Genomic DNA, 24503 nt, shown 5'->3' on the forward strand with positions numbered 1-24503 from the left:
TCAGAACAGGAACAGAACAGTTGTAGGAAACCGTTCGAGAAAAGACGAACACCACCAAGTGAAGTTCTCAAATCCTTGATTTTCTTCCAATATACATGTAATCATTTTATTTTTAGTTTCATTTTAGGGAACCAATACCCTATCTTCAACACAGGGCACTGCATCCCCTGGTTGCATTTCTTGTTGCAAACATAGGGTACGACATTCCCTAGTAGCATCCCAGAGTGCCACAAGCCACATCTTATTGCTAACACAGGGTACTACATCCCCTGGCTGCATTACTTTCTGCCAACATAGGGTACGATATTCCCTAGTAGCATCTCAGAGCGCCACGAGCCTTATCTTGTTACCAACACAGGGTACTACATCCCCTTGCTGCATTACTTTCTGCCAATATAGGGTACGATATTCCCTAGTAGTATCTCAAAGCACCACGAGCCTCATTTTATTGCCAACATAGGGTACGACATTCCCTAGTAGCATCTCAAAGCTCCACGAGCCTCATCCTATTGCCAACATAGGGTATGACATTCCCTAGTAGCATTCCAGAGTGCCACGAGCCTCCTCTTAATTGCCAACATAGGGTACTACACCCTCTGGTTGCATTCCTTATTGCAAACATGGGGTACGACATTCCCTAGTAGCATTCCAAAGTGCCACGAACCTCACCTTATTACCAACACAGGGTACTACATTCCCTAGTTACATTACTTGTTGCCAACATGGGGTATGACATTCCCTAGTAGTATCCCAAAGTACCACGAGCCTCTTCTTATTGCCAACACAGGGTACTACATCCCCTGGTTTTATTTCTTGCTTCCAACCTAAGGTACGACATTCCATAATATAATTATTAAGAGCCAAGAGTCACATCTTATTGTTACTACATCCCCTAGTTGCCTTCCTTCTTGTTAACATAGGGTACGACATCCCCAATCATCAAAACAAAAAGCCCATTTCTTTTTTAATTCTTTATTCTGCAATAGCAAAGATAGTTTTATTGTATTTTCAATAACTCACAAAAATTTTCTAGTGCAAGCTGGGGCAGAAAATTTTTGTTCGTTTTGTTTGTTTGTGATGGATTGTAGGTTTTTCTGCAAAGCACAGATTGGATGTGCAAAAATAAGATTCCAGTTCTTGCCAAAGAAAGTGGAATGTTTGATCTCAATACCAGCTACAACCAGCTTTAACATAATGCATGCGGAGACATAGGGTCTCAAGATCCATCTTCTCATCATCTGATCAAGAAACAATCCTTTGAAAATATTTCATAGTCTATTGCATCGAGAGTATTAAGTTTCAGTCTAACGTCAATGGGAAGCAAGTCAAGAATCAAGACTCCAGATGGCATTTAGATAGGAATTTTGTAACTCTAAGATTTCAAGAGTGTGTAATTTTGTTTTATTCTTGATGTAATAGTAGGAAACGCAGATCGGAACCTCGACGGAACCTCACTCGACTCTCCATCTAAGCATACTCTATGAGTCATTTTTCACTTGAACTACACTTGACCTGATTCCCTTATAACCTGGAATATGTAGGCTGCCTAAAACCAAGGCTCGGTCACATTATTTTCTTTTATCTTCGTTTTCTTTTTAAATAATAGTGAGGTCAAAAATCAGTCCTCTTATTCATTTTCTTTGCCTGAAAATTCATCATGTTTCCAAGTAAAGAGGGGCATGCTGTGAACAACTAATTTTTGACCACACCTGAATTCTACACTATTTTAGTGTAAATATTTCTTTTAGATCTAATCTTGATATTTTATAAAAAATGGTCACATACTTATTAGTACAAATTTTATCTATTTTTAAATAGAAGAAAATAAAAAAAAATTAGTTTCTTCTAATTAGAATTTTAAAAGTAAGTTATGGTATCTTTTCTTAGTATTATTTAAAGTACATGTAAATATTTAGTTTTCCTATATTGTAAGAAATGTTGATTAATCTTCTTATCTTTTTAATTTAATTTATCTTTTTAAAATAAAAGACCAAAAAAAAAAGTAAACAAAAATGAAGTTACGTTAAAAAAATGATAAAGTTTGTTATCTCAAACTTTATCTCAAAAATCATATTTGACTAAGCTAACTATCCCATTCTCATCCACCTTTCACGTCCCTTCTCCACTTCCTCCACTCACATTCCCACTTCCACACATTTGTCACACACACACATTCTATACATAGCACACACACTTTAGTAAAGGGAGAACAATTAGGCAAACCTTAGGCAATCATCTTAGTTTTTGCTCACACAAAATCATCTATGTAATTTCCTCCATTAGAGCAGCTCGAGTACTCCGATCCATCTTCACAGCCATGTAGCAGCTCCAAAACCCACCCCTCAATGGCCATGTAACCACTACAAATATCAAGGAATCAGCCGTTCTTTCAGCCAACAAAGCACCCCAAAATGACAACAAACCGGCTGCTTTCTTCCACCTGAAACGACCCCGAGTCACTGCTAAAGTACCAGTGAAAACCCCACAAAAAGCAGCCATAAAACACCTGCAAAACAGTTCTGAAAATCAGTCCAGCCAATCAGACTTTAAACCACCACAAAGATAGTCGAGGTTGCCGTTCAAAGTTTTACGATGAAATTTCCGGTCCGGGTTCTGTTGATGAGGTTTCGCTTTGGCTAGCAGAAGGATACTCCGTTGTACAAGTTTGCCTTCTCAATATTGAACAAAGTTTATTGCCTTCGAGGTTCATTCTTATCTTTTATTCTTCTCTATTCAAATTTTGTTAACTTACGTGCCTATAAGATCTTGTTAGTTTTTTTCTGAGTTGACAATTGTCAGTTTAAGAGTTCAAATGCACGCTTTATTAGTTTACGCAAAGCTCAAGAAATTTTGTCCAAATTGCTTAAGATTACTCTTGGTTTATATGCTAAAAATGTGAATTCATGAGAGATTTGCTATGCCATTTTGTTTATTACCGTTGTTTATAATTGCTATGGCTTCAGATTCCTTTGTATGTTTCAAGTTATTTGCTAAGAAGATTAGTTGAACAAGATTTTATTTTAATTGATTTTTTAGAATTAAAGAATGAAGATTCGTTCATATTAATGGGCTAGTGTTTGATCTTGCAAATAGTTGTGCTTTAGATATTCATTTGAGTATACAGACCATTAGTTGAGTTAAATGGGCCAAAATTAGAATACCTGCCCATGATGAATAAGCTGGCCCATTTCTTTTATACTGAATAATGTCGTACATATTCAAAAAATGATAGTGTGCTTTTAGGCGCGCTATTAATCAAGTCATCGTGATTATGTGCACGTTCGCGTGACATAATTATGATTTCTAAAATAATTCAAGGTATGCGTTCGCGCAACTTTGGCTAAACAATCTTAATAATTAATTAGTTATTATTAACCGTGTACACGTACGCGTGACATGATATTAGCACACTATACAAAATGGATTCACACACATGTAATCCGTTTCGAAGATAATTCTATACTCTAATAACAAAGTAATTAAAAAGCGGTAAAAGATTAAAATGCACAAAGGTAAAACGCGTAATAATCATATAATTAATCCAAGTGCAATTGTAAAGTGACCGTGCTAAAATTATGAAATTCGAGAGTGCCTCACACCTTCTTCCAGGTTAACAGAATTTCTTGCCCGATCTTCTGTGTTTTGCAGACTTAAACAGAGTCAATTTTCCTTGAATTGGGATTTTAAAATAAATGGACTTGGGACACCGTAAATATTTATTCCAAGTGGCGACTCTGAATCTAATAAATAATTTTATTTCTATTAATGTCACTTAAATTGGAAACACTTCCTATTTTTAGGAAAAAAGGAGGTGTGACAATGACCGGTCGGGTCGTTACATTACCTCTAACCCAAATAATCGATCTTTAAATCCTAATCTCCAATCTTACAACTAATTCTAAAAAAAATGAGGTTCTATTTTACAACAAAATTCGAAACATTATTGAGTGTAGATAACTTCATTCAATTACTTTCATTAATTATATTTTTTTCTAAGTCTTAAGTATTAATTAGTATTATCCTAAGATTGCCAACTTCTTATTAGCTTGGTACTTGGCTTAACCTCAATTCCAATTTTTCTCCCTTTTTTATATGTAAGATAGATATTTTTGAAAATTATTTAATTATTTGGCTTTGTCTATGTCTATATGGTTAGATTTTGAATTTAAATGGCTTTTTCACTAGCTTTACGGTTAGATTTTAAACTTGAATGGCAATATCTATGTGTACGGGTAAAATCGAGGGTAATGTTTACCTCGATTCCCTGATGAGAGAACGAAGGTGGAGCACGGATCCGCGAAAATGTAGTCGTGACCCAAGAAGAGCGAACAGTATATCCGACATCGGGCATGGTAAAGCGATTCACCCCATACCGAGTATAATTTCTAGACTTCAAGAGATACGGTGGATGGTTACGCATAACGGATAGAGGGCCGTAATACTCATCCCCAACCGGATATCATGGAGCGAATCTCGTTCGATATCGATTATGGATCAACAATTACCGGGAAAAGAAGCTTTTTACCTTTTTTTAGACCTATACTAGGATTGAAACTCTCCTACTATATAAAAAAAAAGTTTTTCTTTTGTATGACATAATGTAACACGCAATTAAAAGCAATAAAAGTTTGTTTTTTTCCTTCTAACTACTGTTAAGAACTTTACTCACTTGTTTTGTTCTTTATTAGTGACTGGGCTTAAATCGAGGGTCCAATCGAGGACGAGATCACTGCCAAATCTAAGATCTGGCCTGGTCTCAACATTGAGATTGGTTTGATTGTTTATTTCGTATTTAATTCATTTATCTGTTATTCTTAATTATTCGTGTCGAATCAAACCACGTATCCTTAAAACTGCGTATAAATTTAATTGTTATCCAATTTTTGGGTAAACAGTTTGGCGCCCACTGTGGGGCTAAGGATAATAGTGGTGATTTGATAGAATCTCCGTAACACACCCTATTTTACGCTTGTTCTTTGAAATCTCAATTCCAGATCATCCTAAAAATGTAAAACTCTCAGTTGGCTCACTTGAACGTTGACGTTGAATCAAGCCATCACAGCGAAAATAATAATGTGTACCCAGCAATTATGTGCTCCCTGCCGATCCCAACGGTGTCCCAACTGCTAACCCGGTCGATGATAACTCACAGGTGGTCATCAACATCAATTTGCCAACTAATCCCGAAAACATTGTTCGCATGGGACCCTGACCAATAGCTCGAGAAGCGCCCGAAGGTGAGGGTGAAGGCGTGAGCCTACCACTAATTTTTGAAATATTGTAGGCTCAACAAGCGGCAAAAGCACAGTTGTAGAATCAAAGCCACGCCCTCAACAAAGTTGAGCCCGAACAATCCTGGGTAGGCACTCGAAGAGACAAAAAAAGTACCGAGAGACCGAGTGAAGCCGAGCCTGGGTAAATTCAGAACTAATGAAGATGCTCGAAGTATTGACAAAACAGGTGGATTAAGACGAGAAATAAATCGAGGCTAATGATAAGAAGGTGAAATCATATAACTCCAGGGTCGATCAGATCCCGGAAGCACCCCCGATATTAAAGGGACCGGACTCCAAAACATTATCCAGAAGCCTTTTTCCCAGAGCGCAGCACCAAAGCTGATCCCAAAAAGGTTCCTATGCCCGACATCCCCAAATATAATGGGACCACAGACCCAAATGAGCATGTGACCTCCTATACATGTGCAATCAAAGGGAATGATTTGTAAGACGGTTAGACCGAGTCGGTGTTGCTGAAAATGTTTGGGGAAACTTTGTCAAGGGAGCAATGATATGGTATCACAACTTGCCCCCAAATTCCTTTGACTCGTTTGCTATGCTTGCAGATGATTTTGTAAAGACCCATGCCAGGGCCATCAAGGTCGAGACCAGAAAGTCAGACCTTTTCAAGGTCAAACAAAGGGATAACGAGATGCTCAGGGAGTTCGTGTCAAGATTCTAGATGGAACAGATGGACCTACCACTGGTTGCAGATGATTGGGCTGTTCAGGCATTCACTCGGGGGCTCAACCCTCGAAGTTCCTTGGCCTCTCAATAGCTAAAACAAATTTGGTGGAGTACCTGGCGGTAACCTGGGTCGATGTCCAAAATAGGTACAAGCCGAAGATCAAGGTCGAGGATGACCAACTCGGGGGCCCATCTGGATATGTTTACGCTTTTAGGACCGATGATAGATCTAAGAGAGTCATTGATGAAGAGCCAAATTCGGTCTGAGATCAATATCAACCATATAGTGCGGACCGGAGGGGAAATGGATTTGGATGTCACCCAACAAGGAATGAGAAGAGAAGCGATCGAGGGCCTAGCGGTCGGGGCTTGATGAGCTAGAATGGGTTCAACAGGTCATTCGAGAGTAGGGAAGCGCCAAGGTTATTGGAATATAACTTCAATGTGGACGCTACAAGCATCGTGTCAGCCATAGGGCGCATCGCAGAGACCAAGTGGCCCCGACCATTGCACTCCGACCCAGCCTAATGAAATCCTAACCTGATGTGTAAGTAACACGACACTCACGGTCATAGGACCGAAGATTGTCGACAGCTAAGAGAAGAAGGTGCTTGACTATTCAACAATGGGAACCTCCGAGAGTTCCTAAGTGAACGAGCCAAAAACCACTTTAGAAATAGGGACGCCAACAAACAGGTCAGACAAGAGGAGCCTCAGCATATGATCAACATGATCATTGGGGGAGTCGAAGTCCCCCAAAGTCTATGATAAAATGCATAAAGGTATCTATTACGAAGGAAAAACACACCCAGGATTACGTTCCAAAGGGAGCCATTTTGTTCGGCGATAAAGATGTCGCGGGCATCATACAGTCTCACAATGATACACTGGTAATATCCATACTTATCAATAAATCTCGAGTTAAACGTGTGCTGATTGAGGGTCGTAGAGCCATTGGGGTTACAAGACCAAATCGTACCGACAGTCGGGGTATTTAACGGATTCAACATGGCGCATGAGACCACGAAAAGGGAGATAACGTTGCCAGTAAACACCGCTAGGACAATCCAAGAAACTAAGTTCTACGTGATCGAAGGGGACATAAGGTACAACGCTCTATTCGGAAGGCAATGGGTCCACAACATGAGGGTGGTACACTCGACCTTACACCAGGAGTTAAAATTTCCCACACCGGGATGAGTCAAAACGATTTACGAAGAACAGCCGATCGCAAGGGAGATGTTTGTTGTTGACAAAGTAATCCCGGTGCCCGGAGTTTCAACGTTAAGGAATACGTAACCGACCAAAAAGGAATAGATTAAATAGCAATCACTAATACCGACCTCAGCCGAACCGTAGAAATAGGAACAAGGAGAAGATGATGAGGACGATTACGATGTCCCGAGATCATTCATAGCTCCCGATGACACTGATGCCACCAAATCAATGGTTAAAGAGTTGGAGCAAGTCTTTCCCAGGGGATGTTTTCTATTTACATTCCCGTCTACATCATTATTTTTTCCATAGATATCTAATTTATCTTTCCATTTATTATAGTTTGTTCTTTATTGAATTATATACTCACATCTACCGGATCGAAAGGTATACCTAGGCCCCTCGGTTGATCCCGAGCTTAGGAAAAAACTTATTGATTTTCTTAAAGCTAATGCCGATTGTTTCGCTTGGTCCCATCATGACATGACAGGGATCCCACCGGAGGTAACCATTCACAAACTGAGTATGGACCCGAAGTTCCATCCGGTTAAGCAGAAGAGGAGACCACAGTCCGAGATCAAACACGTATTCATCAAGGATGAGGTATCCAAACTTCTGAAAGTAGGATCCATCCGGGAAGTTAAATACCCAGATTTGTTAGCTAACGTAGTGATCGTACCTAAAAAGGAAATAAACTAAGGATGTGTGTGGATTATAAAAACCTAAATAAATTATGCCCAAAGGATCTTTCCCTTTTCCTAACATTGATCGAATGATCGACCAACGGCCAGGCACGGGATACTCAGTTTTCTCGACGCCTACTCCGGGTACAACCAAATTCGGATGGACCTGGATGATCAAGAAAATACTTCTTTCGTAACCAAATTTGGCACCTACTTCTATAACGTAATGTCGTTTGGATTCAAGAACGCGGGTGTCACCTACCAATGCCTAGTAAACCGGATGTTCGAAGAACAAATAGGGAAATCAATAGAAGCTTATATTGATGATATGTTGGTCAAGTCCATGTGAGCAAAGGACCATTTGAAGCATCTGCAGGAAACCTTTGACATACTAAGGAAATACAACACGAAGCTAAACCCAGAGAAGTGCGCATTCAGGGTTGGTTCGGGCAAATTCCTTGGGTTCATGGTATCTAATCAGGGGATAGATATCAACCCCGATAAAATAAAGGACATAGAGGACATCACTATAGTGGACAACGTCAAGGCGGTTCAAAGACTGACCGGGTGTAGCGCATTGGGCCGGTTCATCTCGAGGTCCTCGGACAGGAGCCATCGGTTCTTCTCACTGCTAAAAAAGAAGAATATTTTTTCCTGGACTCCGGAATGCCAGCAAGCTTTGGAAGAAATCAAACATTACCTGTCGAGCCCTACACTGCTGTACAACCGAAGGCAGACAAAAAATTATACCTCTACTTGGCAGTTTCTGAGGTGGCAGTAAGTGGTGTCTTAGTCCAGGAGGAGTAAGGTACGCAATTCCCTATTTATTATATTAGTAGAACCCTAGATAATGCCAAATCGAGGTATCCCCACCTAGAAACGTTAGCGCTCACTTTGCTAAGCACTTCCAGGAAGCTAAAACCGTACTTTCAATGTTGCCCCATATGTGTCGTAACCTCTTACCTGCTGAGGAATATCATGCATAAGCCCGAGCTCTTGGGCCGGTTGTCCAAATGGATCATGGATATTAGCGGGTACGATATCGAGTATCGACCCCAAACTGCCGTAAAATCTTAAATTTTGGCAGACTTTATGGCTGACTTTATGCCGGCCTTGATACCCGAAGTCGAAAGGGAATTACTGCTCACCTAGGGGCTAATTCGGGAATTTGGACCCTATTCACGGACATTGCCTCCAATGTGAAGGGGTCTGGTCTCGGTATCATATTGAAACCACCTGCGGGAAGCGTAATTAGGTAGTCTATTAGAATTGTAAAATTGACTAACAATGAAGCCGAGTATGAGGCCATGATTGCAGGTCTAGAACTGGCTAAGAGCCTTGGCGCCAAAGTAATCACAGCCAAATGTGACTCCCTCCTCATCATAAATCAAGTCAACAAAACGTTCGAGGTAAAAGAGGAACGGATGCGGAGGTACTTGGACAAATTGTAGGTGACCCTGCACTGATTCAAGGAATGGACTCTGCAGTATGTACCCCGAGATCAAAATAGTAAGGCCGATGCACTGTCCAACTTGGGGTTGTCTGTCAACTCCGATGAATTAAGCTCGGGGGTAGAGATACAACTGATGAACTCGGTGGTCGAAGAAGGTCACGCCGAAGTAAACTCAACAAGTTTGACTTGGGATTGGAGAAACAAATACATAGACTATTTGAAGACAGGAAAATTGTCTTCGAATCCCAAGGAATCAAGAGCCCTACGCACCAAGGCTGCCAGATTTAGCTTAGTCGAGGGGGCATTGTTCAGGAGATCCTTCTTTGGCCAACTTTCCAGATGCTTAGGGCCAGGAGAGACCGAATACGCCATGAGAGAAGTTCATGAGGGCACTTGCAAGAACCATTCAGGGGTAGAATCCTTAGTTCGGAAGCTGAGCAGAGCCTACTACTGGAATGAAATGGAGAAGGATGTGAAAGATTTCGTGCAAAAATGCAGTAAGTACCAAAGGCATGCCCCGATGATTCATCAACCGCGAGAGATGCTGCACCTCGTCCTGTCACCATGGTCGTTTATGAAGTGGGGAATGGACATCGTCAGCTCCCTGCCATGGGCACCCGGTAAGGTGTAATTCATACTACTCATGATCGATTATTTTTCCAAATGGTTCAAGGCTCAGGTGTTCAAGAAGATCCGAGAGAAATAAGTCATCGACTTCATCTGGGATCACATAATATGTCAATTTGGAATACTAGCTGAGATCGTTTGCGACAACGGAAAATGATTCGTCAGCAGCAAGGTAAGTAAGTTTTTTGAGGATCAAAAGATCAAGAAGATAGTATCAATGCCTTACCACCCTAGTAAGAACGGGCAAGCAGAATTGACAAACAAGACTATACTCTAAAACTTGAAAAAGAGGTTGACCAGTTCTAAAGGAAAGTGGAAGGAAATTTAGCACGAAATCCTGTGGGCATACCGTACGACTTCGAAGTTAAGTACCGGGTGACCTCGTTCTCTCTGGTCTATGGAGCGGAAGCCTTAATACTAGTCGAGGTAGGGGAACTGAGCCTCAGGTTTCAGTATACTGCTGAAGAGTCAAACAGTCAGGCCATGACCACGAGCATAGAATTGTTGGACGAAAGGCGGGAGGCCGCCCTGGTCCGGTTGGCCGCCCAAAAGAAACAAGTAGGGAGGTACTACAACCGAAGAGCCAGCCTCCGACATTTTCAAGTCGGGGAATTGTTATTGATAAAGGTAACACAATACATCAGGAACCCAAATGAAGGAAAATTGGGCCCGAATTGGGAAGGACCGTATCGAGTTATCGGAATAACTGGCAAAGGTTCGTATAAACTCGAATCGGGAAACGGTGTACAACTACCAAACAACTGAAACATAGTGCACTTGAAGTGGTATTACTGCTAAGGTACGAACTTAATTCCCTTTTAATTTAGTTACATTACAGACTAACGTATTTAGGTACTCGGCCAGGGACAAATACAATAATTAGGTCTGAAAGCACGTGTTGTACTCTTTTTTCCTAGAACCGATTTTGTCCCGAAGCGGATTTTTCGGCAAGGTTTTTAACGAAGCAACAGTAAAACATGTACCTTAGTTTTGAAGTACGGACTTAAACTTGAATTGATGATCGTTTGCATCGAATCAACAGTATCCAAGCCATCATGAGTTCGGCCTCAAATACCGGGGACCATTACCCCTAGGTTATGATCCTTAGAAAAGAAAAAAAATTCTTTTTATGTCAAAGAAAAGGCTTGGTGATTAGAATTAATTTGTAAGGGTCAAACGGTCATAAGAACTGTACCCGTGTAGCCCACTCTAGCCACGGCACAAGGCTTATGCGCCTCCGATCATGTACCCTACATATTAAACAATGAAAGGAATCTTTACTTCCTTTATACTTTATTAATGCGAATTCCACTCCTTCGATCCAGGATCCTAAAGCCCATGGGCTACCCCTACTCGAGGACTGTTGACTGCTAAAACTTCGGACGACTCGGGCTACCGAATCCCGGAGGCACCAAGCCTATTAGGCAGTGTCCGAATATGAAAGGCTACGGCCGCCCTAAAAACTGCTTAGAGACGTCCGAAGACCGTAATCAGATATTAAGGCCCTTATGTAAAGTCGAAACTTATTTAAATGTTACCCTCGGCAAAAATATCGTCTAAGACACTTAAGCACGGATGCTCTAGACTACATTCGATTTTATGCTATGGCATCAAAAAATGATACACAAGTAAAAAATTGCAAATAGATGCTGAAAGGTAAAGATACGGTATGGACAAAGGGGGAAATTTTATATATTTCAAAAACATATTTACAAAGGCACGATAAAACGGCCCCAAAATAAACAAAAAGAAAATATACAAGGGAAAACTAAAAACTAAGGCATCAATTCCTAGTCTTCATCGGGGCTCGACTTGTCACCAGAATCATCGGAACCCTCGGAGCCTTCGGGACTTGCAGGCTCGTAGAGTTTCTTTGCCTCGGTCTCGAGTCTCTTGGCTTCTTCGATCTCAGCCGATAGGTCAAAACCTCGGGCGTGAATCTCCTCGAGGGTCTTTCTCCGGGATAGCCACTTTATATATTCGGTCTTCGTCTTTAAGCGGGCCTCGACTATCTCCATATCGGCCTTATACTGGGCAAGCACTCCTCAACATCGGATGAATCGATCGAAGTTTTCTCTAATTTGGACCTCAGCGTAATGTATTCTTGGCTGAGGACATCCCGTTCTGTGACGTCTGAGTTAAGTTGTGCCCGGAGTTCATCATTTAGCCGAGACCACTTGTCGGCCTTGTCCTTTGCCACCCGGAGTTGGTCCTTGACCAATGCCAGCTCCTTTTTTGCAGTCTCTTTTTTCAAAGCCACCATGTCCATCCTGCCCTTCCACGCCTCGGTCGTAGGCTTGACCTCATCTATCTCAGCCCGGAGCTGATCGATCAGGTCTACCTTCTCCTGGACCTGCGAAGTTGCGTTGTTAGTCACCACGAGTTGGGAGGTCCTTGAGGGCCTCATCTTGTTGTTTGCTAAGAGCCATGTACATATCCTTCTTCCGGACTTGCTCTTTGAGCTCGAACTCAAGCTGGCTGATCTCCAAGTGAGACCGAAGGAAGCTTTCATGATGAAGCATTGAAGCGTGAAAAATAACGAAGTCATTAGAACATGTATAAAACTAAGCAAGAATCGCAAGGGGTATGAAGATTAGATGCCTTACCCAGTTTAGTGCTTGCTGCACCTCATTGAAGAGGCTCGACATGCCTACTTTGTTCATCTTTGCCTGGTCCTCTTCGATCACCAGGCAACGAAGGTAGCTGGCTACGCCTACCGGAGAGGACAGGGATCGCGCATCCGCTGGGATAGTAAGAATGACCTTTTTCTTATGGTTGGGGTCCACACTCGGGGCAGGGAATTGCTTCACTAGTTTCGGGCTCGAGCTCGGCTCGCAAGCTCCCGATGTCACATCCTTTCTTGGGACCTCCAGGTGACCAAGTCCGGAGAAGTCCTCCAACGTAGCCATGTCCATGTCCATGCCATTGAAGAACGTGTTGAGGGAATCATTTGGACCTGGCATCGTCTAGTTTGATTTCTCTATTCCCGCTTGAGCCTCTTCGAGCATGGACTCAATATAGGACGGCGTCTCCACGAGGTACATGACACTAGCTAATTCCTTCGGGACAGCAGCGACTTCTCGGGAGGCTACGGCCTCCGGTTCTCCCTCTGTTCCCGAGCTAGATGGGGATCGACCTCGTGGTCACCTTTCCCAGTTACCGCCTGCTCTCCATCATTGCTTTTCCAGACCCGGATGGTCACCCTCTTCTTCTTCACCTCGGCATCCGGGGAGCCCGCGGATTTCCTCTTCTTCTTCTTTTTCTCCTCCTTTACGGAAGCCCCGGGTTGTCCTGAAGTGGAGGGTTTGGCAAGTAAGGAAATATCCTCGTCCTCATCCAACGGCCCGAACTCGACGGTCTTGGAAAAACCTGTGAGAAGGACGAAGACTTAGCAAAATATAGGACAAGCGTACGAATGTAATCATTCGAGATAGAGCCTTACCATGAGAACGGGCATCCCACTTGCCCTTCGAGAGCTTACGCCATGCACGCTTGGAGTAGGACATCTGTTTGCAGATCCCCTCAGACCACTCCTTGAAGCGGGGGACTATGTTTGGAACTTGGGCAACCGCTACACAACGATAAACACAGCAATTAGAGAAAGAATTAAAGGGAATGCCAAATACTCGAGAAGGAAAAGACTTACGGGATGTGTTCCACTTTTCCAGGAATGGTAGATTTTTGACGAGGATATGGTCTTCGATTTTCACCCGAACGATCCTCCCCTGCCAACCCCGGTCTCGGTCCTCATTGATGCTTTCGAACGGAGCCTTACTTGCTCGGCGATCGAACTTGATCAACCCCCCTCGGAAGATTCGGGGGCTGTATAGACAAAGTAGATGGTCGAGGGAGAACTGAGGTGCTTCGTTGATGTTTATAAAGTGTCGGAGGACGATTACGATCCTCCAGAAGGAAAGGTGAATATGCCCAAGACAGACCTCATACCTCTTGCAGAAGTTGAGGACTACGGGGTCCACCAGGGGGAGCGTGAAGGGGTAAGTGTAAACATATAGGTACCCCTCCATATGAATAGTGATGTCTTCGTTGGTCCCAGGGACAACCACCTCTTTACCCTCCCAGTTACAATTTGCCCAAACTGTGGGTAATATCTATTCAGTTACGGAGCATATATACCTCCATGCTCCCTCGCCTCGGTCCTGTTGACTGGAGGCCTTTTCGAATGTGAAATCATTTTTGATAGAACAGTCCCCGGGGATGAAACTCTTCAAGGGAGGCCCTCCCGGGCCACCTCGTGAATGGCCACCTTGGCCTCCGTGGCCGGGTTGGAAGATGAAGGGGCGGTTTGCTGAGGCATGGATTTGGAAGTTTTTGCTATCAAATTATGGGAATATGAAGGCTTGAAGAAAATATATGAAGATTTAAAGATGGGATGAAGATATGAAGGCCTGGGATAAAGATATGAAGATCTGGGTTGAAGATTCAAAGAGAAAGTATGAGGATTTGGGGTTAAAGATATGAAGATCTAAGGAGTAGTGTGTGAAGATTTGAAGAAGTTAAAGGTAAATAAAAAGTTCGAGGGTAAATCAAAGAGCAGAAATTGGAAAGTAGAGAAGTGAAAAGGGGGTCGGAGCTTTTATAAAGGAAGGACAATCAATGCGTGACGTTTCACATTCGAGGATAGTCAACCGGTGGCTGGCACATGTCCGAAGTCAGAATGATGTGACTGATGGGATGTTTCATCGACCCGTCATCTCGGTTACGCTTCCCGTCGTTTCGATAAATCTACCCTCCGAAAAATGAGGGGACTATTTGTGTACGGGTAAAATTGGGTATTGAATGGATTATGGAGTGAACTCTTGGTATTGAATAGGTTGTGGAGTGAAGGAAATATTGTAGAAGAAGATTGTAGTCGAATTTGCACACCTAGTGTTTGATAAATATGCTCAAATGAGCTGAAATCATGAATATCTTCCTAATTTATGTTCAATTTTGTTATGTGTCAAAATAGATTGGGATTTCTAGGATTTTCGAAACATTATAGTAATTTAAGGAAAGCTCAAAGCAAGGTATGTTCGCTAAACTTCTCTCTTAGAATCGAATTCCATAATGTCCCCATAAGCATCAAGTATGGTTGGTTCAAGTTCCTAATTCCCATGTTCCGAGTTGTTCCGAATAAATTCGATTATCCGGAGTAAGCAAATTGTTGAAAGTTATGTGTTCAAAACGTGTTTTGAATGTTTCTATCACATTATGTTATCCTTCGGGAATGTGTTCATGAATGATATGTGTATTAAAATGTTATGGCTTTGAGAAGTGTTTCAAATGAAAGTTATGATGCCAAATTGTGTGAGAAAAACTCGATGTGCTTAAGACTCTTAATTGCTCATATGTGTAACTAAAGTCTTGATTTGAAATGCATTATTGTTGATAATCTATAAAGATGCTTGAAAGTGAAAGAAGTGGGTTGAAGATATAAAGTGCGGCCACCGTGCCAATAATGAAAGTTATACTTGTGGCCAATGGTGCCAATAAAATGAAATGATGTGTCAGACGTTATGGAATGAGCCTTGATTCAGCTGTTTCAAAATGACTTCGAAAATAGATTTGCCTAAAAGCTTATGTACTCAAGTCATGCCCAAATGTGATTGTTTTAACTAATGCTATGCTTTGTAAGTATTTTCAATGTGTTTTAAGCTCTTACATATTCATGAGTTGAAATTGTGCATTTCCCTTTTGGGGGAAAAAGTATTTCAAGAATAAATGGTGTGTTACTTATTTATGATTTTAACTTGCGCTTTGATTGCCAATCATTTTACTCAATTTCTTGGACAGAGATACACTGTGTTTCAAGTCTTCATTACAAATAAACTTAAAGTTGTGATTTTTGGAATATTCTATATGTTTATGTTTACGATGATGATCCTTGAAAGTAAAGAAATGGAAGTGTGGAATATGAAATACGACCATTATTCCATGAAAGAAGAATCATATGTATGGCCAATAGAGCCAATGAAATGATGATGTTGTAAGTGGTTGAAAGTACTAATGAATCTATATATGGTATGAAGGGTTATGAGGTAAATGCAATTGTATTTATGTTTCCTTTGTATGAAAATCAAAAATATTTTTTGGAGTATCGTTAGCCACCGAGGAAGGGTAGGTGGAAACAACCTAACCCCGAAACTACATGTGCCGGTGTAGGAGTGCATTTTGATTATTCCCCTTATTTAGGATGAGATTGATGTGATAAGAATATTCCCCTTAATTGGGATGAGATGATTGTTAGCAAAATGGTGATGTCAATCCACACGGCATTGTGGTGACATGACCTAGACGATCGGGTCGAGATCGGATGCCATGCTGCACACATGGTGGTGATTGTGATTGTGATTACACCTCCACCCACACACATTGGGGTGAGGAGGCAGGGTCGCTTTGTGTAGAAGTTGTGATTGGATGTCTCTGGTGAAACGGCTTAGCCGATCGGGCTGAGATGGGACTCCGTGCTAAAAGTACGGTGGTATTGTGATTGGATGTCTCTTGTGAGATGGCTTAGCCGATCGGTCCGTGATCGGACTCCATGCTGAATTCACGATGGTATATCGGTATTAAAGATCTTCCAACCAAAAATAACATTATCTTCGTATTTTGATATCATCTTCACAGTATGATCTTCGTATTTTGAAAATTGTTATGTTTTAACTTGGCATTTGGATATCATTGATCGTTGCTTGATGTTTCCATAGTTTTCCTTTCTTATATTGGCATTCTATTTTGAAAGAGGACATTTAGTTTTACATACTAATACTATTCCATATGTACTAATGTCCATTTTGTCGGGGGCGCTGCATCTTCAATGGATGCAGGTGGTTCATCAGAGGGCATCTTTGGATCTCGTTAGCAGTTACTCCCTATTCAGCAGGTTTTGGTAAGCCCTACTCTATTCCGGGCCTGATGTCATTTGATGTTGAATGTTGCCGGCACTTCCATACTACTCTTTTATTGTACTTAGAGGCTCCATAAGCAGGTTGTGGGCGGTGTTTGATGTTGGGAATTGAACTAGAAGTGTTGGTATAGGGCTGGAAAGTGGGCCGGTCCCGGGTCTAAACGGGCCAAGTGGGCCGGTCCAAACGGTCACAGGTCCGGTCCCGGACCGGGCCCAAATTAAACGGGCCAAATGGGCCCGGCCTAAACGGGCTTTTTCTAAGGACCGGCCCGGGACCGGGACCGGGCTAAAGGGTCCCGGACCGCGGGCTAAACGGGCTAAGTGGGCTAAGTGGGCCCAATATTTTTAAAAAAAATAAAAAAATAAATAGATATTAGAGACAAAAGGATGTTAAAATAAATATCTAAGATGTATAGATATTCGAATATATATAGTATATAAGATGTATATATAGTATAGTATATATATTAAATGTATATATAATAGTCGAGATTTAGTAGGAATATCATCCTCAAAGAAATTATCTTCATATGGAAGAGTGACAATATATTTTTTTCGATTCCAAAAAGTACTAGGATGCTCAGCACAAATATCAACAACAATCTGCTTGGAAATCAATTTGATTTTTTCATGTACTTTAGTAGAATTTAAAGTATCAAATATATTCATACTAAATAATTCTAATTGTAAAGAATCAACATGTTTTTGCTTCATATCAATTAAAGCATTAATATCCACGAGTTGGGAGGTCCTTGAGGGCCTCATCTTGTTGTTTGCTAAGAGCCATGTACATGTCTTTCTTCCGGACTTGCTCTTTGAGCTCGAACTCAAGCTGGCTGATCTCCAAGTGAGACCGAAGGAAGCTTTCATGATGAAGCATTGAAGCGTGAAAAATAACGAAGTCATTAGAACATGTATAAAACTAAGCAAGAATCGCAAGGGGTATGAAGAGTAGATGCCTTACCCAGTTTAGTGCTTGCTGCACCTCATTGAAGAGGCTCGACATGCCTACTTTGTTCATCTTTGCCTGGTCCTCTTCGATCACCAGGCAACGAAGGTAGCTGGCTACGCCCACCGGAGAGGACAGGGATCGCGCATCCGCTGGGATAGTAAGAACGACCTTTTTCTTATGGTTGGGGTCCACACTCGGGGCAGGGAATTGCTTCACTAGTTTCGGGCTCGAGCTCGGCTCGCAAGCTCCCGATGTCACATCCTTTCTTGGGACCTCCAGGTGACCAAGTCCGGAGAAGTCCTCCAACGTAGCCATGTCCATGTCCATGCCATTGAAGAACGTGTTGAGGGAATCATTTGGACCTGGCATCGTCTAGTTTGATTTCTCTATTCCCGCTTGAGCCTCTTCGAGCATGGACTCAATATAGGACGGCGTCTCCACGATGTACATGACACTAGCTAATTCCTTCGGGACAGCAGCGACTTCTCGGGAGGCTACGGCCTCCGGCTCTCCCTCTGGTTCCCGAGCTAGAGGGGGATCGACCTCGTGGTCACCTTTCCCAGTTACCGCCTGCTCTCCATCATTGCTTTTCCAGACCCGGATGGTCACCCTCTTCTTCTTCACCTCGGCATCCGGGGAGCCCGCGGATTTCCTCTTCTTCTTCTTTTTCTCCTCCTTTACGGAAGCCCCGGGTTGTCCTGAAGTGGAGGGTTTGGCAAGTAAGGAAATATCCTCGTCCTCATCCAACGGCCCGAACTCGACGGTCTTGGAAAAACCTGTGAGAAGGACGAAGACTTAGCAAAATATAGGACAAGCGTACGAATGTAATCATTCGAGATAGAGCCTTACCATGAGAACGGGCATCCCACTTGCCCTTCGAGAGCTTACGCCATGCACGCTTGGAGTAGGACATCTGTTTGCAGATCCCCTCAGACCACTCCTTGAAGCGGGGGACTATGTTTGGAACTTGGGCAACCGCTACACAACGATAAACACAGGCAATTAGAGAAAGAATTAAAGGGAATGCCAAATACTCGAGAAGGAAAAGACTTATGGGATGTGTTCCACTTTTCCAGGAATGGTAGATTTTTGACGAGGATATGGTCTTCGATTTTCACCCGAACGATCCTCCCCTGCCAACCCCGGTCTCGGTCCTCATTGATGCTTTCGAACGGAGCCTTACTTGCTCGGCGATCGAACTTGATCAACCCCCCTCGGAAGATTCGGGGGCTGTATAGACAAAGTAGATGGTCGAGGGAGAACTGAGGTGCTTCGTTGATGTTTATAAAGTGTCGGAGGACGATTACGATCCTCCAGAAGGAAAGGTGAATATGCCCAAGACAGACCTCATACCTCTTGCAGAAGTTGAGGACTACGGGGTCCACCAGGGGGAGCGTGAAGGGGTAAGTGTAAACATATAGGTACCCCTCCACATGAATAGTGATGTCTTCGTTGGTCCCAGGGACAACCACCTCTTTACCCTCCCAGTTACAATTTGCCCAAACTGTGGGTAATATCTATTCAGTTATGGAGCATATATACCTCCATGCTCCCTCGCCTCGGTCCTGTTGACTGGAGGCCTTTTCGAATGTGAAATCATTTTTGATAGAACAGTCCCCGGGGATGAAACTCTTCAAGGGAGGCTCCCGGGCCACCTCGTGAATGGCCACCTTGGCCTCCGTGGCCGGGTTGGAAGATGAAGGGGCGGTTTGCTGAGGCATGGATTTGGAAGTTTTTGCTATCAAATTATGGGAATATGAAGGCTTGAAGAAAATATATGAAGATTTAAAGATGGGATGAAGATATGAAGGCCTGGGATAAAGATATGAAGATCTGGGTTGAAGATTCAAAGAGAAAGTATGAGGATTTGGGGTTAAAGATATGAAGATCTAAGGAGTAGTGTGTGAAGATTTGAAGAAGTTAAAGGTAAATAAAAAGTTCGAGGGTAAATCAAAGAGCAGAAATTGGAAAGTAGAGAAGTGAAAAGGGGGTCGGAGCTTTTATAAAGGAAGGACAATCAATGCGTGATGTTTCACATTCGAGGATAGTCAACCGGTGGCTGGCACATGTCCGAAGTCAGAATGATGTGACTGATGGGATGTTTCGTCGACCCGTCATCTCGGTTACGCTTCCCGTCATTTCGATAAATCTACCCTCCAAAAAATGAGGGGACTATTTGTGTACGGGTAAAATCGGGTATTGAATGGATTATGGAGTGAACTCTTGGTATTGAATAGGTTGTGGAGTGAAGGAAATATTGTAGAAGAAGATTGTAGTCGAATTTGCACACCTAGTGTTTGATAAATATGATCAAATGAGCTGAAATCATGAATATCTTCCTAATTTATGTTCAATTTTGTTATGTGTCAAAATAGATTGGGATTTCTAGGATTTTCGAAACATTATAGTAATTTAAGGAAAGCTCAAAGCAAGGTATGTTTGCTAAACTTCTCTCTTAGAATCGAATTCCATAATGTCCCCATAAGCATCAAGTATGGATGGTTCAAGTTCCTAATTCCCATGTTCCGAGTTGTTCCGAATAAATTCGATTATCCTGAGTAAGCAAATTGTTGAAAGTTATGTGTTCAAAACGTGTTTCGAATGTTTCTATCACATTATGTTATCCTTCGGGAATGTGTTCATGAATGATATGTGTATTAAAATGTTATGGCTTTGAGAAGTGTTTCAAATGAAAGTTATGATGCCAAATTGTGTGAGAAAAACTCGATGTGCTTAAGACTCTTAATTGCTCATATGTGTACCTAAAGTCTTGATTTGAAATGCATTATTGTTGATAATCTATAAAGATGCTTGAAAGTGAAAGAAGTGGGTTGAAGATATAAAGTGTGGCCACCGTGCCAATAATGAAAGTTATACTTGTGGCCAATGGTGCCAATAAAATGAAATGATGTGTCAGACGTTATGGAATGAGCCTTGATTCAGCTGTTTCAAAATGACTTCGAAAATAGATTTGCCTAAAAGCTTATGTACTCAAGTCATGCCCAAATGTGGTTGTTTTAACTAATGCTATGCTTTGTAAGTATTTCCAATGTGTTTTAAGCTCTTACATATTCATGAGTTGAAATTGTGCATTTCCCTTTTGGGGGAAAAAGTATTTCAAGAATAAATGGTGTGTTACTCATTTATGATTTTAACTTGCGCTTTGATTGCCAATCATTTTACTCAATTTCTTGGACAGAGATACACTGTGTTTCAAGTCTTCATTACAAATAAACTTAAAGTTGTGATTTTTGGAATATTCTATATGTTGATGTTTACGATGATGATCCTTGAAAGTAAAGAAATGGAAGTGTGGAATATGAAATACGACCATTATTCCATGAAAGAAGAATCATATGTATGGCCAATAGAGCCAATGAAATGATGATGTTGTAAGTGGTTGAAAGTACTAATGAATCTATATATGGTATGAAGGGTTATGAGGTAAATGCAATTGTATTTATGTTTCCTTTGTATGAAAATCAAAAATATTTTTTGGAGTATCGTTAGCCACCGAGGAAGGGTAGGTGGAAACAACCTAACCCCGAAACTACATGTGCCGGTGTAGGAGTGCATTTTGATTATTCCCCTTATTTAGGATGAGATTGATGTGATAAGAATATTCCCCTTAATTGGGATGAGATGATTGTTAGCAAAATGGTGATGTCAATCCACACGGCATTGTGGTGACATGACCTAGACGATCGGGTCGAGATCGGATGCCATGCTGCACACATGGTGGTGATTGTGATTGTGATTACACCTCCACCCACACACATTGGGGTGAGGAGGCAGGGTCGCTTTGTGTAGAAGTTGTGATTGGATGTCTCTGGTGAAACGGCTTAGCCGATCGGGCTGAGAGGGGACTCCGTGCTAAAAGTACGGTGGTATTGTGATTGGATGTCTCTTGTGAGATGGCTTAGCCGATCGGTCCGTGATCGGACTCCATGCTGAATTCACGATGGTATATCGGTATTAAAGATCTTCCAACCAAAAATAACATTATCTTCGTATTTTGATATCATCTTCACAGTATGATCTTCGTATTTTGAAAATTGTTATGTTTTAACTTGGCATTTGGATATCATTGATCGTTGCTTGATGTTTCCATAGTTTTCCTTTCTTATATTGGCATTCTATTTTGAAAGAGGACATTTAGTTTTACATACTAATACTATTCCATATGTACTAATGTCCATTTTGTCGGGGGCGCTGCATCTTCAATGGATGCAGGTGGTTCATCAGAGGGCATCTTTGGATCTCGTTAGCAGTTACTCCCTATTCAGCAGGTTTTGGTAAGCCCTACTCTATTCCGGGCCTGATGTCATTTGATGTTGAATGTTGCCGGCACTTCCATACTACTCTTTTATTGTACTTAGAGGCTCCATAAGCAGGTTGTGGGCGGTGTTTGATGTTGGGAATTGAACTAGAAGTGTTGGTATAGGGCTGGAAAGTGGGCCGGTCCCGGGCCTAAACGGGCCAAGTGGGCCGGTCCAAACGGTCACAGGTCCGGTCCCGGACCGGGCCCAAATTAAACGGGCCAAATGGGCCCGGCCTAAACGGGCTTTTTCTAAGGACCGGCCCGGGACCGGGACCGGGCTAAAGGGTCCCGGACCGCGGGCTAAACGGGCTAAGTGGGCTAAGTGGGCCCAATATTTTTAAAAAAAATAAAAAAATAAATAGATATTAGAGACAAAAGGATGTTAAAATAAATATCTAAGATGTATAGATATTCGAATATATATAGTATATAAGATGTATATATAGTATAGTATATATATTAAATGTATATATAATAGTCGAGATTTAGTAGGAATATCATCCTCAAAGAAATTATCTTCATATGGAAGAGTGACAATATATTTTTTTCGATTCCAAAAAGTACTAGGATGCTCAGCACAAATATCAACAGCAATCTGCTTGGAAATCAATTTAATTTTTTCATGTACTTTAGTAGAATTTAAAGTATCAAATATATTCATACTAAATAATTCTAATTGTAAAGAATCAACATGTTTTTGCTTCATATCAATTAAAGCATTAATATCTCTAGTTACTGGATCTGTAACAAAAGTATAACTTATTTCTTTATCCTTATAGGTAGCAGTAAAACCTTTCGAGTCTATGCTAGTAAAAGGATAAATGGCGTTAATAAACGGTGTTCCAAGTATAATAGGAGGGTATAACTGCTTTTTTACCACGAAAAAGAAGTGAGGAATACAGACTTTATTCTGACAGATACCCGTATTAGGAAGCTTATACTTTATATCTAAAGCATGTCCGGATACAGATCTAACCATATGAGTAATTTTTTGAAAATATTTCGTAGGTATTAAACCTTCTTGAATGCAGCTAACATCTGCTCCACTATCAATCATGGCAATGTTTGTAATTGAAAAACTATTATCAATGAGAATAGTACATTTGATATACCATTTATGAGCAGTAATAATTTGCATCATTCCTAAAAACATATCATGTTTAGGATTAAAACTAATAGGTTTTTCTTCAATATCATTTTCACAAATACCTTTATTTTTATCATTAGATTTCTCAGCTGGAGAATTGATTTTCTCAATCTGAGTAATCCTATGATCACAAATCATTTGATTTTGTTTAAGAGATTTTATCTCTCGTTTCAAGTTTTCAACTTCAATTTTTAAATCATCGAAAGAAGAATCTCTTGCTGGAGTTGCATTTTTGTTCAACAGACAGTTATTAACCTCAAGTAAAGAATAAGGTGGAAAATATTCAAATTCTTTTTCAAAAGGTTTTACAAAACTGGAACTTGATTTAGAACTTGAACTAGCAGCCAAATTAATAATTTTTTCACGAAGTTTTTCATTAGTAATTTCTTTTAAACGTTCTATTACATTATCAGATGTAATAGTTTTCATATTCAAATTTTCAAATTGTGATTGTAATTTATAAAATCCATCATCACAAGCACATATATCACCTTTGCAAGTTGTACAAGTATTATCAACATTTTTATCACTATTAGATAAATCAAGTAAATCTATTTCAGCTTCGGATTCTGACTCAGAATAATAATCCGATTCTTATCCAGAAGTGTATAACAAACCATAAACCTTATCACGTAACTCATTGTCTAGTCCTAAGGTTTTCATCTTTTGAAGCTTACAATTCGGAGCTATATGGCCAAATTTACCACACTTATAACACTTAATGTCAGCTAGATCTCTCTTAGACCTATTTTGGTAAATCTAGTAGCCTTACGATGGGCTTTCTTAGCTTCTCGTTCTTCTTTGGATCTATATCTAGATCTCTTTCTCCTATAAGGACTGTCTTGGTTGGAGTATCTATGATACTTATGTTTCTTCTTCTTATGAGTAGAAGTACCGAACTGAGTACAAAAATCTCCTAACTGGGATTTTTCCCTAAGCTTATCCATTTTAAGCTGTCTGGACAATCTTAATTCATTGCACAAGTTTAATCCTTCCTGTGTGCAAATTCCTATCAACTTACCATAGGTATAGTCTCTGTATGGAATTTCACCATAACTACCTCTTAGAACCTTCTTAACTCTTTCAGCGAATAAGGAGGGAAGTCCATCTATAAACTTAGCTTTCCAATATTCAATCTTATTCTCTGGTAGTTCCATCACTCTACTCATAAAAGTGTCTTTATACAATCTAAACTCACCTAAGGTCTTACATCTAAGGCCATTAAGAAGAGTACG

At 41.1% G+C, this 24503-nt stretch overlaps 1 long non-coding RNA gene across 1 annotated transcript in view; it reads left to right on the forward strand.

The window, feature by feature from the left end:
* Positions 1-1897: 1897 nt before the first annotated feature.
* Positions 1898-24503, forward strand: part of LOC142164225 (uncharacterized) — a 33558-nt gene continuing 10952 nt past the window's right edge. Inside the window, exons 1-3 of the long non-coding RNA XR_012694890.1 lie at positions 1898-2704; positions 16769-16830; positions 22034-22095. This is a non-coding gene — a long non-coding RNA (uncharacterized LOC142164225). The remainder of the gene's footprint in view (positions 2705-16768; positions 16831-22033; positions 22096-24503) is intronic.

The sequence above is a fragment of the Nicotiana tabacum genome, chromosome 9 (assembly GCF_000715075.1).
Source record: "Nicotiana tabacum cultivar K326 chromosome 9, ASM71507v2, whole genome shotgun sequence".
NCBI lineage: Eukaryota > Viridiplantae > Streptophyta > Magnoliopsida > Solanales > Solanaceae > Nicotiana > Nicotiana tabacum.